This window comes from Pteropus medius, unplaced genomic scaffold, assembly GCF_902729225.1.
Source record: "Pteropus medius unplaced genomic scaffold, Ma_sr-lr_union100, whole genome shotgun sequence".
Lineage (NCBI taxonomy): Eukaryota > Metazoa > Chordata > Mammalia > Chiroptera > Pteropodidae > Pteropus > Pteropus medius.
The window spans coordinates 4,783,596-4,801,638 of record NW_024354875.1 but is presented as its reverse complement, the minus strand read 5'-3'; the positions used below and the strand labels follow the sequence as shown (position 1 = coordinate 4,801,638).

The 18,043-nt window shown below is 40.6% G+C and overlaps 1 long non-coding RNA gene across 1 annotated transcript in view; it reads right to left on the bottom strand.

Annotated features, from left to right (window-relative positions):
* Positions 1–4,321: 4,321 nt before the first annotated feature.
* Positions 4,322–18,043, bottom strand: part of LOC120596888 (uncharacterized) — a 54,363-nt gene continuing 40,641 nt past the window's right edge. Inside the window, exon 3 of the long non-coding RNA XR_005651247.1 lies at positions 4,322–4,467. This is a non-coding gene — a long non-coding RNA (uncharacterized LOC120596888). The remainder of the gene's footprint in view (positions 4,468–18,043) is intronic.

Genomic DNA, 18,043 nt, shown 5'->3' with positions numbered 1-18,043 from the left:
AGTGCTATGTATTTCGTTTGTTTTGCTCTGTGTGATCATTCCGTATGCACACATGAAGAGCTTACTCATTCTTTTATATAGAATCAAGGTAACCCAACCTGACGACTGGTTCTTCTAACAAGAACCTGAGTGAAAACACTGAGTTCTCTCACATATCAAGGTCTTTCTTCCTGGCATTCTTCCTGCTTATATGCTGAGTTCTTACAATTTCCCCAGCCATTGGGCAAAGTTCCAGGCTTTTCTTTTTTTTTTTCCTCTCTCTCATGGTACAAACTACCATGTTGGATCTTGGCCACTGTCTGTTCTTGTCTCTGATGATTGCCTAAGTATCCAGTCACTGGGCTTTTTGATCTATGCCTGGATTTGATCTTCATCAACTACAGTGTTCTCTCAAATTACATGTTAGCTATCAGTGAGTTGGTGTCCTTTCTCCATCACCAGTTTTTCCTGTTTTCCGAAATATTAACCTGATATTAACTATATTTTAGCACTTACCTCAGTCATGTCTCCTGCACCCATTACCAGCTCCCTTCAGTGACTTCAGAACAAAAGCTAAGATACATATACACATATCTCCCTCCAATGAGCTTAGATTCACCACTTCCTCCTTTCCTTCTTCTTTTTATTATTATTTTTTTGGAGATTTTTCTATTTTTTTTCAATCACAGTTGACATTTAATATTATTTTACATTAGTTTCAGGTCTAAAGTGTAGAATATAATTTAGAAAGTGCCTCCCCCCGGCACCATACATAGTTATCATGTTATTGACTATATCCTTTCCCTATGCACCACTTTACATCCCTGTGACCGTTTTGTAACCACCAATTTGTACTTCTTAATCCCTCTATCATGTTCACCTAGTCTCCCAACCCCTCCCTCACCTGGCAACCATCAGTTTGTTCTCTGTATCTATGAGTCTGTTTCTGTTTTGTTTGTTCATTTACTTTGTTCTTTAGACTTCACATATAAGTAAAATTATATGGTATTTATATTTCTCTGTCTGACTTATTTCACTTACCATAATATCCTCTAGGTCCATCCACGCTGTCACATATGGTAAGATTTCATTCTTTTTTACAGCCAAGTAATATTTCATTGTATATATGTACCACATTTTCTTTACCAATCACCTGTTGATGGGTACTTAGGCTGCTTCCATTTCTTGGTTATTGTAAATAAGGCTGCAGTGAGCATAGGGGTGCATATATCTCTTCGTATTAGTGTTTGGGATTTCTTTGGATAAATACATAAGAGCAGAACTGCTGGGTCATATGGTAGTTCTATTTTTAATTTTTTTGAGGAACCTCCATATTGTTTTTTATAGTAGCTGCAACAATTTGCAATCTCACCAACAACACATGAGGATTCCTTCCTCTCCACATCCTCACCAACATTTGTTGTTTGTTATTGCAATGCTATAGTAATCAAAATGGCATGACACTAGCATAAAAACAGATACACAGGTCAATGAAACAGAACAGAAAGCCCAGACATGAACCCGCACCTATGTGGTCAGTTCACCTGTGACCAAGGAGCAAGAATATACAATGGGGTAAAGACAGTCTATTCAATAAATGGCAATGGGAAAACTGGACAGATACATCCAAAAAATAAGTGAAACTAGACTGCTTTCTCACACTATACAAAGATAAACTCAAAATTGATTAAAGACTTAAATGTAAGACCTGAACCTATGAAACTCCTAGAAGAAAACACAGGCAGTAAACTCCCTGCCACTGCTCTTATTAGTTTGTTTGGGTTTTTTTTGGTTTTTTTTTTGTTTTTTTTTTTTTGATATATCTCCTCAGGTAAGTGAAACAAAAAAATTAAATTAAATTAAATGAATGAGTGAATGAATGGGACTACAACAAACCAAAAAAGTTTTTGCACGGCAAAGGAAACCATTAACAAAACAAAAAGACATCCTACCGATTGGGAGAAGATATTCACCAATGATACATTCTTTATTTTTTTAAAATATGATTGTTGGCTATAAAGATGAGTCTCTTCTTTTTTTCCCATGTACTTAAAAACAATTCCCAGAGCCAAGGTTCTCTGAGAGTAATTTCTGACTGATGTCTTTCAAAAAATTTTTTTGACATAATTCTTCCAAAAGCTTTAAGCATCCCTTATAGATTTTTCTGAGGTCCTCTGAGTCACACAAAGGATGCCAAACAAGCAGCCATTTGTTCCAGGACTCCGAGTCTACTTCCTTCCTGAAGAATTCTACCTTCTGGTTTTTTATCTCTCTAAGAAAAGAGAAAGGGTGATTTTCATCCCTCCCTTTTTCTTTACACTGTAGTATGACTTGTTAATTAACTTACAGCTCTGCTTAGCTTTGAGGTAGCTTTAGGATACCAGCAGATTTTTTTAAGTCTACACTAAAACTGCAAAAGAACAGAAATCACGATGAGTTCTTCACTGCTTATCTCAGTAAATGGTGGCAGCGCCATCCCCCCAGTCGCTGGAGATGGGAATCTAATCATTATTGTCAACATTATTAAACCTCATTCCAATATCAGATCAGATTCTTCAATTGATTTTTTTTCATTTTATTTGTAACATTTTATTTCAGTTTTTTTTTTTTAATTTACTTGTTTATTTTAAGCAGTTTTAAGTATACATTGGTTAGACATCTATATAGTTCATAAAATGGTCCCAATTGCTCCCTCCTTCCCCTGGCCCTCCACGTTGTGGGGCTGGGAGAATGGGGTGAAGGGTTAAAGAAGTACAAATTGGTAGCTGATAGACAGTCACGGGGATGGGGAACATGGCACAGGGAATGCAGTTAGCAATAATATGTTGGCTAGGTGGAGATTCTTCAATTCCTTTGAAATCAAACCTTTTCAGTCCTATGAACACTGACCTAGCTCAAATTCTGTCTGCCTCTAAAAGTTCTCCTCTTTAAGCCATCTTCCAGGTAGATCTCTGAAAAGACAAACATCTACTTTCCCCTGTGCTTTTTCTTTTCTTTCTCTCTAGGAGGAGGGACACTCATTTAATGAGTCAGATTCCAAGCATGTGCCTGGGCTGCATTTACTAATGAGAAGGGTCACTGTGGATTAATAACCACACCCATAAGTATGACTCTTTCTTTTGCTTTCTCCTTTTATGGACCAGGAATGGCAAAGCGGCCCAGGACCTCTCCCACACAGGGAAGACTGAGTCATCCAGTTGTCTTGCCCATCAATTCTCTTTCATGTATATTTCAGTCCTCTAATCTCCAAAGCGCCTGTGGCTCCGTGAGGCTAGCAGCAGCACAGTGCCCAGGTTCGGGTCTAGGATTAGGAACAGCGAAGAGGTTCCTTACGCTCCTAGTCTGCATGCCACATTCCAAGTCCATCTTACCAGAGTTCTTGGGAGGTGAGAACAGAAGACTCAACTAATAATAAAATCTCGTTCTGCTGTTCTTTGTGTTTGACTCCCAACATGGTCATTTTCCTTGGCGATCTTACAAGAGTGTCTGTAGTCTTGTTAAGATTTGAACACCAGACCGCTAGTCCTAACATTCTCCAAATTCATAAGAGGCGCAGTTCTATAGTTCATATCCAATCATCCTGAATTCTTCTTTGAACTATCTGATGCTCTGCTTGTCTCCACTGGGTACCACAATAAAAAAATCTGTAGACTGTCATTCAAGACCATCTGATATCTAGGACTCAATTTATCTTTGTAACCCATGAATCCACCAGCCATGAACTTCCTAAACAAATCTTTGTCATGCCTCCATGTATGGCTTATCGTATTTCCCCTTCCAGGAAACTTTGCCTGAATACTCGACCTCCACCTGCCATACTCAGTCAACCTACATATATCCACTGAGCACCTTTTACGCAGCAGCCTCTGAGCCCGGCTCTGTGGAGATTTAAGGCAAATGACATAGCCCCACCACTTCTAGAAATCTTATCAGCCCCTTCCAGCTGTTAAGAATGCCTCTTCCCTTTGTGCTCTCACCTTACATGATTATGCCCTGGACTACAGACATGTGCATGCATTTTCTGTCTCTCCCGCTGACTGATAAGCTGCTGGTTTCTATTCATCCCTCATTCTTCCAGGTCCTTAAAAAGAGGTATATTTATAGATAATTTTAATAAAATCAATTATCCTATTGTCATATCAGAAAGCCAAGCCTGCACTCTAGAGCCGAAGGCAAATTTCTAATATTAACCAACATTTTCACTCCACTTATTTCGTTTCAAACACAGTTTGTTCCAAACACCTGCCACACATTAACTCAATTTTCACTCACAACAGCCCTTCAAGGTAGGGACTATTATTTCCATTTATACAAACGACGACACTAAGTCACTTGCCTCACGGTTGGTGAGTGGGAGAGCCGGGCCCTCCGCGCTTACGGTGGACGGATGAGTAGGAACATCCTGCATCCGGCTCCAGCCTGAGTTTCCCCCTTGCAGTTTTCTTAGAAGGGTGGACATCCAGAGTCATTCTAGACACATCGGCCACACTGTCAGAAGACGAAACACATTTGGAAAAAGAAAAAAGAATGAGTGCATTAAACTTATTGAGCTTCAAGGACTAAGAGCCCTTAACTAGAATTCACTGGCTTTCGCTCTGGTGTTGACACATGCAGAGGAGGTAATTCTGCATAGCTCACCCCATGATTCTCACCATTCTTACCAGAAAATGGGGATGATAATATCTGATTTACAGGATCTTTGGGAAGATCCAATGAGATACTAACCCAGAAAGCATTTGCCATTAGCAGATTATTTTGTAAGTTGAAGGAACTATTGTTGTTTCAGGGTTTAGCACAGGACTGCCTCTGGCTGGCAGGGTAATGACAGAGCGTTTGTTGAGTCGTCTCTGTGAGAAAGCTGTAAGGGTAAAGGTTTGGTGCAAGGCCTGAAGTCGCTTCAATGATCCGTGGGGATTTAGTTTTTGCTATGTCGAGACAGTAGAGGGGAGTGTGAACAGGGCTTATTTTAACTCCAGAAGTTTTGAGTGAAAATGTTACTCCTTCTTTCAGTACTGCTTGAGAACCTGTTCCAGTGAATAAAATGATTTTCAGCTAAGTTTAAAATCCAAGTCGATATTTTGGTCTTTTTTTAACTTGCAAGACTTGGAAATCACAGGCCAGAGCCAACAACATTCACCATTCTGAGCAAGGATCTTCAGAAATCTCCCTAGCAACTTCTTCCAGCTCCTCATATTAAACCCGAATCCTCGAGCTGCAGCCCGCTCCCCTGGCTTCCTTTAGAAGAGAACAGCTGGCCTGCAATCTCCATATAATATCCATTCATGGATTTATTAAATCATAATGCATATTAACTGTGTTACGTATTCCAAAAGTAGCAGGCTTTTAACATTACCAACAGGCATTTTTCAGTCCTGTGCAAAATATACCCCTGGGGGCTCTTAGCAGATGTTCGGTAAAATTATTGAAAAAAAGAAAAGAAACAAGACTTTCCCTGGTTTTGAATCCACAGCGAATAAATCGTTCAGAAACAGCCACAGGCATCTCAAAGGCTAAAAATTAGAAAAGATGCTTTTTCTGTGAATATCCTTGTGATATCTTATCACAGCAGCCATAGATTATGCGTGTTAAAACTAACATTTTATATATGCTTACTCCTAAAGAAACAAGTAGGATCAGACTTTATGGAACAACCCAAATCATGAAGCAGAGATAGAGAGACTGAGAGAATGAGAACAAGAGAGGAAGGAGGAACGGGAGGGATGGAGGAACAGAGGGAAGAAAAAAGAAATGTTTTCCTGTATTTCCTGTATTCTTAGAAAACATATGGCAATTTTACAGCATTTTATTTGTTGTCATTTATGTTCTATATCACACTCTGTAAAGCCGGTGCTGGGAGAAATCTTAGAAGGGGTGAATCAAAGCAAAAGCAATATATAGAACCAGATGAAAAAAACATTTTCCTTGGAGAAATACTAATCATTGCAACCTTGCATTCCATTCGGCACTGCCTGAGTTTCGGTTCATACATAGTTCCTAATAACTTCTTTTCTAATGCAGTAGATACAGAAACCAGGAACTCGCTATTGTTGTTTTTCTAGAAGTGGACATTTTCTCCTTCCCAGTGATGCTTAAATTCTTTTGTTACCAATATCCTCCAGGGCGTAAGTCAAAGTTCATGCCGCAGTAGTTGAGAAAGGCTACAAGCCACAAAATTCTGTGGTTGTCTTAAAAGCTTAACATGTTTGCTGTTTCTGAGAAAGAAGTTTCCAAATCATGGATAGTTAGGAATGAAGCATTTAAGTAAGTGATTATCAAACAATAACAAGAGAGATCGATTCCCATTGGCACCCTACAAAGGAAGAAATTGAGCTTTAATACTGTGCGCATAATATAAGCATGGCAAAAAAAAAAAAAGGCTGAAGACAGAAGATGGTGGGCACTTAGAGGAAATGAACCTCAGATCTGTCCACCCCTGCATTGCACTATGTGCATATGGAATGCTTTCTTCCTTACCACATGAAGACACCAGTGTTGTCACCAGAGACAGACATCCCTTGTATGAGAATACTTCTATTGTTCTTTCATAATTATAAGTAATACACAGCCAATGCAGAAAATTTTGAAAGTACAGAAATTATAAGGAAAAATTAAAACTCCCCTTAAATCTGCTTTCCCAAGAAAAACATTTTTCATACTTTGATGCATTTTCCTCTTGGAATAATTTTTTCCTTAAACAACAGAAATTTATTGTATTATAGTTCTAGAAACCAGAAGTCCAAGGTCAAGGTGTTGGAAAGGTTGGTTCACCCTGGAATTTTTTACACCAACATGGTTATTCCTTTCTTATAAAATCCAGATTATTCTGTGTATACAGTACTTATTTAATACGATGTCATAAGCATCTTCTATGTCATTAAATGTTCAAAATTTTGAATTGATACACATTATTTCATAGTACAACCATGATATCATTTATTTATCCCTCTATTGCCAGACATTGGGTTGGTTCTAAAATTTCATTATTATAAATAATATTCAGTAAGCATTCTTGTATATAAATCTTTGTCTCATCTCTGGTAATTTCCTCTAGGATAAATCCCTGAATATGGAACCAAGTATTTTGAGACTCTTGTCTCAAATTATCGAATTTCCTTTCTGAAAGACGTAGCCAATTTATAGCCCTGCGAGGTAAGTAAAAAGTGTCCAGTTTTTGAGCCCACAGAAATCATTGTATTTATCTTTGACAATTTAAGAGTCATGACATGGTGCATCATTGTTAGTTTATGTGCATTTTCTTAATAATTACCATAACTGAACATGGTTTTCTATTGATCAAGTTATCTCTTCTAGTGATAAAGCCAAACCCTTGTTATCTGAAATCATCTTGGCACTTGTCTTACTCATCTCACGGACAAATAGAAGGAAAGGAGTACCTGGATCCTGAATTTGGTTTGCTTTCTCTCCATAGTCACCCTTTATTTCATAACGTCTGCTTCATTCATGAAATCTCATTAATTAACCAGAAAGTGAGGTATTTACTTACAAATGTGGACTACAGTGAATCACTGAAGTGTGTGAACATTATACATTCTTGTGACCACTAGGAAAGATGTCTATATATCAAAATGTCAAAATATCAAAGGGAACCTAAGTTGGCCAACCGCGAGGAGAGGACTGTGAACTCCCACCAGTATGGTTGATATGGTCAACGGTGAGTTTCAAGCATCTAATGTTAATATTTATATTTCGAATTATGCATTTCATTATCTTCTGTGCTGGCTAGAATTAACAATTTCAATAACAAGGACAATGATAACATCACACAATTTTTGACACCCAACACACAGAACAGTGTATTAGCTCTTAGATTTTTAAAAAAAGAGAGATTGATGCTTTAACAGAATTTTGGAGGGTAAATGGATATCCACCACAATAAAGTGATAGATGTAGTAGGATTATGTTTTTGAAAAAATCATATTAACTGATATTTTACGGATATTTATAAATATTTGCTTCCATCACCCATCTTTTACTCTGTCCAATTCAACCATCGAAGCCTTCTTCACTCACTGCCTTAAGGGAGGGCTGCAATCAAACAAAACCAAATGTGTTGAAGACCACCATTGTTTCCTGTTTCAAAAGACTGTATCCTTACATAAGGAGAAAGGCTGACTTTAGTTACTCTGAGGGTGTGAGAAGTGATTTCTTCAACTAACACCCTTCCCCCAAGAGTTGAAGTCTTCTCCCTGTACAAAAGGAGAGAAGGGAGCAGACAGGAAGTGGTGAGCAGAGAAACATGCGTTGGGACTCCACATAGGGGCCAACTGGCCTTCCAAGAAGAGACTTCAGTATTAGAACAACTAAAAGCTGAGGCAGGCAGCAAAACCAAAGAAAGAGAGAGAGGATGAGAATGGCTGCACAGAGAACTTAGGCAGACCGGGTAAGAGACAGCTCTATGGGTTCCCACGTCCTGGAATGACACAGAAACAGCAGAATGACTCTCACGTGCTCTCACAGGACATTCCCAAACTTCAGGGTCCATGCAGAAGGGTGTAAGTGCATTTTCATGGTTATGTTAAGGGAGCTGTAACTGTGAACCAGACGAGATGATGCATGTCTGCTGATAGATGACATCAACCACTTAATGGCTTTATACATCCTTCAGTGAACGTATTTTGGAACATCTAAGGTCAGATTCTCTGGCAAAGGCAAATAAACTCTGAGAGGGATATTGATGCAATAACCGTATTGAGAAGAATATTTTCCCAATTGAAAAATGAGAGAAGCAGAACTGAATGGAGGGAGAAATTTTAAGTGCGATATAATTATAATAGAAGCCTTAGTCAATCGAGGCAAAAAGGCCAGGTCTTGGAAACTTCTCATCATTCAGTCTCAGGAAATGGACTGCCTCTGAGGTGGGGAGGGGTATTAGCGGCCAGTAGCAAACACTCCTGGTAACTTGGAGAACGAATGATTCCATCCCCTTCATGATTGTGAAAAATACAATGGAATTCACGACAGCCCACCCCTTCTGTCACACCAACCCATCTATTTCTTATAGTAAAGGCATTACTTCTGAGAAAACCTCTGAGATTCTGATTAGTCTTGCTCTTTAGGGAAACAGGTTAAGAGGGAGCTTAGTGAAATAAGCTTCTGAAGGCACGATTAAACATGCTGGTTTCCCTCCTCCACTACCCGTTTTAGATTCCTCTCATCCTTGGTTAGTAACTTTGCTGGTCTAGGAGGCTCATCTGGAAGAGTGGTACTGAGCCTGTTACCTGAGGGATCTGAGCATCTTTTGTCATTTCCGGGCAGTGGCTCATGCACTTGCCCATTTAACACCAAATTGGGCAAGAGAGTATACCAAAACTCACCCAAATGGATTACCTATGGTGTAACGGTAGCCTTGCTCCATCTTCATGATCAAGGTCAATTACCCCTGCCTAACCTTTCCTTATTTTCTGGTTTCTTAAACAAGTACAGTTTAATAAGACTTTAATAACTTAAAGTTTAATAAGACTCTAAATGTGGTCCCTGGTAAAAGCATTTTCCCTCTGGAAATCAGGACCTCTTGACATCCAAATTCTAAAGTTTTAGAAAAGAGAAGCATACGAACTCCCAGAATGGGCCACTGAATGTGACAGTTCGTGAGGCCATCCTTAAAACCAGCCATTGGTTCCCAGACCCATCCATCCTACCTACTGGGGGAAAGCATCATGTAGTGGTTGTAGATTTAGAGTGTACGACACATCCTGGAGAATGAAGTTACATTTCCACAAAGTATCATCTCCGAGAGGGCGCCTCAGCTGTGCTTCAAAAGCCCGATACGTCTGTCAGGATGACAGCTTCCTGGAGATGTGGAATGTGACATGACTAGCAGATTCCACAGCCACGGGACCACTACTGTACCCCATGTGCTGTTACGTACATTCCTCGTTCTAAGGCGACACTACGCAGGATCCTTTGTCAGCAGATGGAACGCTCTGTTAGCCCTCAGGGGTGGTGCTGGGGGAGGTGCTCTGGGTAGGAAAGGCAACTTACTGCCAGAATGTGTTGCGAACACGGTCAAGAGGAACTGCGACCCTTTCGGGGTGGAACAGTCCCACCGCATCGACTTGCACCCGAGTGGCAGGTCAGTCTCCCTGAGGGAGGGTGCAGATTCTGAAGCGCGTCTCTGGTCTCAGTGGCAGGATCAGCCTTGTTAAGTGGGAGCCCATGATGTCGAGCCCACGAACAGTCTCTGTCTTTACCACGGCTGCAACTGTGAGTCCACTGTGCCAAGACTAGAGCGCCTGATATGAGAGCTTGGCTGACATCAGCTGGATAAGTCATTCTGTTGCGTAGCTTAGGCTCTCTGGTACCAACATGCAATATAAAGATATTCACACTTTGTGATCAGTTTCATAGTCCTCTTTCTTCTGGAGGCTTCAGTCTTTTTCCTGCCAGGCCCTTCAAAAACTAGTCATATCGTTGTGCTCATAAAACCATGTATGTTTCTAACTCGACCCATTTTTCTTTCTTTACCATTGGGAGAGATGACCCTCCCTAGTGTCTTCCAGGATCACCTGAGCAGGGCTGTCATATAGCCTTCTACTTTCAACTTGTACCCAAAACCAAGTTGACCCACCTGTAAATCAAACATAATTTACAGATGACATCAGCTATCATAAGGGACTTCTCATGCATTCACAGGTGTGGGGAGAGGGAGAGGCAGCAGTGTAACCATGAAGGTAAAAGGGGAATTGTGGTAACAAGCTTACTTCTGTCCTCTGCCCCACCCTCATACAATCTTATAGGCGGCACTACGATTTTATGATGAGCGCTGCTAGGTTCGCCCAATCTTATCACCTGCAAGTTCTAAAACAGCCTAGATCTTGATGCATTCTGGCTACACAGTCATATGATATCCCAGTAATATGAGCTCAGCAGCATGACAGGGTCTGCTGCAACAAACAGAATACAGTCTTCTGCTGCAGACTTCATAGTCAGACTCTATGGGTCTATGTTGAGGTCCTGCGGGAAACTTCACAGTGTGTTTTTTCCCTCTGGTGCCATGGGGTCTGCTGGGTTGTATGGCTCAGGTGGCAGAGATGCTTGCATGGCAACCTGAACTTGCTGCAGGACTGTTCCCCTCTCTGGGCCCCACTCAGAGCTGCCAGTCTTCCATGTCACTCAGTAAATAGATCAGAACAGCATCTCCAAATGTGGTATATGCCGGAACCAGTTAATTATCTCATCAGTACACTGGACCCAGTTTCTACACAATGCCCAAATGGTCCGGTCTCTTTGAACTATATTATGACAAGTTGGGAGAATTAATTAGCTCAAAGAAAACAAAATAAACATCTACTGTTTTTTTCCCATATGCATGCAAATTTGCTTCTTATCCTACTTCCTAATAAGGATGAATATATATATTCCTTAGATTGATCACTGAACATCACGTACTGAGGCTGTTAATCTACTCTAGTAAAGTAACTGACCTGCCCCAGCAACTTGCACTATGACTAATCGGCACTATGACTTGGTTAAGTTTGCAATAGCCTACTCTTATCCACCAGGAATTCCCTGGTTTCTGTAGGGGCCAAACTGGTAGATAAAGTCTAGATATAATGCATGCTTTAAGTCTTCGAAAGTGACATTAGTACCTTCCATTCCTCCTGATATATGACACTTTTTTATTTACCTCTTGACTGGGGTAGTGGTGTGGGGCACTTTCGATAATTTCCACTTGGCCTTATACACTAAGACAGTTCTCATCTCTACCAGACGAGGTACCAATATGAGGATTACAGTCAAAAAACCGATTCAGGTCCAGAAATGGGTGAGGGATCATGCCTTTCATTGATGTAGCTGCTTTCAGCCTCCTGATCATTCATCCTAAACTTTTTTTATTTTTTTGGATATATAGATTCAGTGGTATCCTTGTTGGCCATTCATCTACCTTGCTCTTAGGAATGTTACGCCCTTTTAACCACCCAGCTCTCTGCATGTCAGGCTCCTTTGCTGCTACCCAAGTTTGACACTCATTACAAAAACTGAGCCCTCCTTCATTCAGATGGCTAATCCTCACTACTTGGTCATTATTATTTTGGAATCCTATAATCCCTATTGCTGTTAGAAAGCCAAGTCCTGTAACTTCTACCATTTGCCCCAGCCAACAGAGAACAACTACTACTAACGTTGCCAACAATGTGAGTTCTTTTACACCATCATATTTCTTATCATTTTTGTAAATAAAGTATCTTCCAGATCAACCACAGAGCAGAGCTAGCTGGTGGATTCTCTAGCCTTCCTTTTAATATCCATGATACATCTAGTAAACCAATTTCTCTATGCCTTTGGTCTATTACTTGGAAATTAATTATCTTCCATGGAAATTCTGATATTTATACTTCATTGTGCATGACCATTTTTTTTTCTTCTAAACTAGTAAAAGCCACCCTAGCAATATACTAGCACTGCTGCCCAGGATTCTTGCCAGGAGGTAAATTCTGTATCCTATAAGGACTATGAGTTCAAAGTCCTTATAAATATGATTCCTCCTACATTGATCAGTTTTTCTTTGTCCAACTTTATAATCCAGTGCTCCAAGAAATTATCCTATATTTACTCTCACAGACCCTCAGGTACACGTCAGCTGGGCCCTGTAGCAACTTCAACATGTAGTCTCTTTCCTTCCTTAGAAAGACTAATATTCCCTAGGTGGATTATATTATACCTTGACCTCAATCTGGTCATCAGGTGGGAAGGTGACATGGCTCTTAAGGCAGATGAAGTGCACGAAGTCTTATAAGTTAGAGGTTACTGAAATATCTTTAAGTAAGATGGGGCACTAGCCTCTAACAAAAATGAGAAGGCTAATTCGACGGGCCCAAACATCTTAGGAAGATCTGGGTTTGAAGATTCTTGAGTGCATCAACTTAGATGTCTCCATCCCTAGTCTCAACATTTTATGCATTCCTAGTCAGAACTTTGACCTTAGTACCATAGTACATTTGCCAGAGCTGAGAATCTGACCTTCTCTAAAGCTCTGCTACACTTATAATTAAGACCTGGTCCCGATCATCAGGTTTTTCTGTCTTCCGAATGCTAGAAATGAATGTCTCATTATATGGAGCCCTCTGAGTTTCACACATCACCTTCAGTTCGTGATTAATTGCTCTCAGCAGCAATCTGATTCCATAGTCCTTATAAATATGATTCCTCCTGTATTTCTCAAATGCCTGAGAAATAGTACCAGCCAGTACATTCCCTTCCACAGATATCACATTTTAGTTTAATCCCCAGTGAAAATGCTAACACTTGCATAGTCACAGCATGTCAGTGACTATTAATTCTCCCAGCTATGACTGAGTCCTCGTGGCAAGTAACCTAGTTCCTACATCCATTTAGAGTCAGCTTCCTAGCACTACTGCTGGTACCTACTGCCCTAGGTCAAGTCCCCTGAAAAAGAGAATTGTGTGCAGGAAGTTTATTGGAAAATGAATGTTTTGGGGAACAGTTGCAAGGAAGTGGATGAAGCAGACTTGGTCAGAGGAAGAACTGCAAGGCAACTATAATGGAGGTCCCAAACAATGTTTTAGGGAGCTGAGAGAGACTGAGAGGGATCCTCGGAATTGTCTCATATTGAAGCTAGGAGGCCAAGGCTTTGTACCCTCACTTCAACGGTCATCAGGTACGCACAGCCCCAGGAAGGGGATACTACCCTGGACACCTCCTTTCAGCCAATGGCAAGTCCCAGGGTAGACATCTGTGAGCTGTCAATAGACAATATTCTTGGCAACTGAGGGAATGGTCATCTGAAAGGAATCTGGGGATTGCAGCCCAGCGTTCATTTTCCCTGGTCAGGATCTTCACCTCACCCTCGAATGTGGCTACAATGTACGAGAAAAACACAGAAAAACCTATATTGGCTAAGATTGTTTTCCCACTTCTCTGGCAGGATGCAGACTACAAAGATAAGTAGAAAAATATTGATAACTATTCTGATATTGCTTTAAACTTCTTACACATGGCAAAATACAAAAACACTACCAAATTTATTTACACTTATAAATACCCTACTAATTTATTCAATAAAATTACTGAATGCCTTACCTTCTGTGTCCAAGCTAACTATAGTTCAAAATACAGAGAGGAGTAACACACACAGCCTGACTTCATAAATGTTAGTCCTACAAAGGAGATTCGGCAAAGAGGGAAGCATGAGATACACAATTGTCCAGTCAGAACGGTCAAGTTGGAACAACTGTCTTGTCTGGACCATGGCGAACCTAACGTTCAACGATGTGACATGATGTCGGATCACTTTTAATCACATAGCTTGGGTCCCGGAGTATCAGAGTGCCTCAGCTGAAATCTGAACTTCATCATAAGTACTTATGAAGTTATTTAACCTTTCTGGGCTAATTTCTACATGTATCAGTTGGAGACTATTATGGTATCTAAATCATAGTGTTGTTGTGAGGATCAACATCGGAAAGTTCATACAAAGTACTCAGCATTGTGCCTGGCAGATAGTAATCACTAAATAAATGTTAACCTTTATACATTTGTTTTGGCCCTCACAGAGTTAAATACATTTTTAGCTATCAACATACACACAGTTTTCTATTGTATAAAGCATATGAAATGACGGGCATCGGGCATACACTAGACCGGGGTGCAATCATGCAGAAATATGAGACAGGGTTAATTTTGATATCAAATCCACTATTGGTTACAAATTATTAATGTAATTTACAAATTGAATCCATAATTACTAAGTTAGAACATTTGCTTAGCTACTCACTGATATAAATTTCATGCCACTTGTAATAGTCAGGCTCTCCAGAGTTTAGAAATCATGCATATGAACTGACTTCCCAAATATTTCTTTTTCACCTCTAACATAAGGACTAACTGCTAACCCATTCAATTACCTATGTACCTGAACGGGCTTAGCACGTTTCTTCATCCAGAATGCCTTCTAGCACTGTGCTTTTCCTACCACAGCTATATGGGGAAAGAAATCAGATGAAGAAAATGGGACTTGCCCCAGCTCACCAGAGACAAGAGAAACTATTTATGCGACATCCTTGGGGACCACTTGGCCACTAAGCAACACCACCCTGCCCAGGCTGTGCTTCCTGCTTCTCTTGCTATCACTGGGACAGGCTCAGGGGAGACCCAGCAGAAGCAGATCATCAGCATTTCGCATTAACGTGATAGTCTTGCAATGAGCAAGACCCAGCGAGGAGGGCTGAGTGAGAGCTGCAGTCAGCCTCCTTGATCCTCTGAGGATGACAAAATGCCATCACACACCTAAAGCCAACACGCAGCGTGCAGAGTCCCCAGCTCACACATTTAGCGCCTGGCTGCGCTGTGAGCTTGTCCAGGCACTTACCATATTCTGTGCTGCAAAATCACAGGAAGGGCTGTTTATAAACCCGCGAAAGGAGGAAGCTTCATTCAAAAGAAAAGGCTTTAGAGGAAATCCAGCTGCCTGGCACATAATCTGTTTTCCCTGCCTTCGTCTTCCTGGGGACTGTGCAGTAAGTAACCCAAAAACGACCATTATAGGCAGAAAACACTACAGGGTGAGAGAGAGCATTCTTAAGAGGCAAGGTGCTTTCCCCAGTTTACCTGCAGCGTGGTTTGGGGAGTGGTGGATACATTTACTCCAGAATTGCTGAATATCTAGACTTTATGTGAAAGCGATCGGATAAATATCCTTAACCCCATTTTATGTGCAGTCCTCGGGCACTCTGCAGTGCTTAGTAAAACACGCCAGTTAAGGCAAAAGGAAAAGTCTACGCTGAATTTTCTAAGAAGGTCTAAGTCAAACAGTTACTGCAAATTCAGATAGATAATGCAGAACTCAATCATAGCGTCAACCCGCAACCTCAAATACCTTGTCAATTCCATGTAATTTACCAAGATGACAAAGATATGACACACTGCAGGATAACTCTTAACCATACAGAAAATCTAGTGAAACCACTGGGGAAATTCATTTGAATAATTACAGTTAGTAGCACCTAACTGTAAATTTTTCCATGGTGGGTCACAAATTTAATCTTTGGCTACATTCTGGTTTCTAGGTTTTTCTGTTGTTGTCTTTGTTTTGCCTTATAAAGCTTAAGATGTTGCTGTATTATTATCAGAAGTGATATGGTTTCCCAAATTAAACTATATACACACACACACACACACACACACACAATTTCATTGAAGCAAATAAGATAATTAGGCTTTTTTCTCCAAAGCGAGAGGCTGAGGGGGAGAGTGGGAGAGGGAGGGAAAGAGGAGAGGAGGAAGGGAGAGAGAGAGAGAGAGAGAGAGAGAAAAGGAGAGAGAGGGACAGAGGGAGAGGGAGGAAGGGAGAGAGGGAGGGAGGGAGAGAGGGAGAGAGAGAGAGAGAAGCAGAGAGAAGCATAGCACACAGAGCAGCTCCTGACAATCTGAGTTTCAATACGTTTTTCTCCCTACCCCCTTGTCTAAAGGGTTAGGATTATTATTTTGGAATGCTCTGGCAGGACTCGAAAAATTATCACCGCCATATTTCAGAATCGCACACAGAATTATAATTTTCATCCAAACTGAGTGCCAGCCCCTTCCCACTATTCCGGAAACTTCTACTGTGGACGTAGTTGCAGGTCTGAAAGAATCAAACACCATGCTGCACTGGCTTTCTCCTTTTAAATCCCTCCTTAAGAGTCATCTGGATCCAACTGGCTTTACCCACCTCAGCATCCTCCAGACAGCTTAATCCCAACCTATAATATTGAACATTCCTGACTCTTACATTCCACTGACCCCCTAATCCTTTAAACCCTCCCACTCCCCTTTTCCACATTCCTTGGATTTATCTAACTTTTGTAATTCAGGATTAGTTTGCCTATTTACCTTGGGTCACTCTGGGATACACAAAACTATTCTAGTACTAAGTGAGTTTGCACACCCTGAAGAAATAGGAGGTAGGTGACCTATAAACCCAGATATAGGACATTCTCAAGTGCCCTAAATGCTGAATTTAGGGTGCCCAACTTAGCGAATAAAAATATAGGGTATCCAATTAAATTTTAATTTCAGATAAACACTATCTTTTGTATGAGTAGAACCTTTGCAGTACTGGGGATATACTTACCCAAAAATACGTTTGTTGTTTACCTGACATTCAGAGGTATCTGCGTTTCCTGTATTTTTTCTGGCAACCTTAGCTGAATCAGGGCATGGCAAGGAGGAAGTCAAAGTTTAATTAATCAATAATATCCCAGAAGCATACCTTGGCAAAGTGACAGAGGACCTATGTCCTGCCCCAAGAGATTAGAAGAGAACCCACAGCAGGAAGGCATGCAGCTGCCCTGCCACTGCCATTGCCATGGCCAACGTTCTCAACCAATCAAGACACCCCTTTCCGGCATCGACACGGCCCCCACAGGCATCCATCACAAGTCAATCAAACTTCTCTTGTGAGATGAGACTTTTAGCGATCCCTGGCCTAAACAGGGCTGAGAGAGTATGGAAATATGTAGAATTATTAAGGCTTAGTTCCCAGGCAAACCTCAATGGGTTTCCTATATTCTCCAAAAAAATAAAATAATAAAAGTAAAATTCAAAAAAAAAAAAAAAAAAAGACTATTACCTTAAAAAGCCGTGAAAGTCCAGAGTTGTCACTGAATAGCTCAGTTGGGACCTTGATATTGAATGACTCTCTAATAGTAGTTCTGAAAATATAGATTATAATCCACATTGGGCCTCCTGATAATGCATATCCTTTCTTTGGTTCTTACAGCTAATGATGCATAATTCATATACTGTCATTTTTATATGCATTCAAAGATGACATATTGGCCACCTACGAAATGAATGAGTTCAAGTTCTTAAAATGGTGTATTCATAAAACCAGATTCTTGTTGTAGCAGTGCTTACTGGTGATTCCTATTCAGGGTCCTACACTGCCATATAATGCTGGCATGACTGCCTAACTCAAACCGAGCACAACTTGTGGAAGGCCAGCAGTTTTCAGGAAGCGTACTTGGTTATCGGTGTGGTCTTAACTTGCTCAGGGTTACTAGATACCTTCTACTTATGAATTACTTTCGACTTAGCTTCTTCA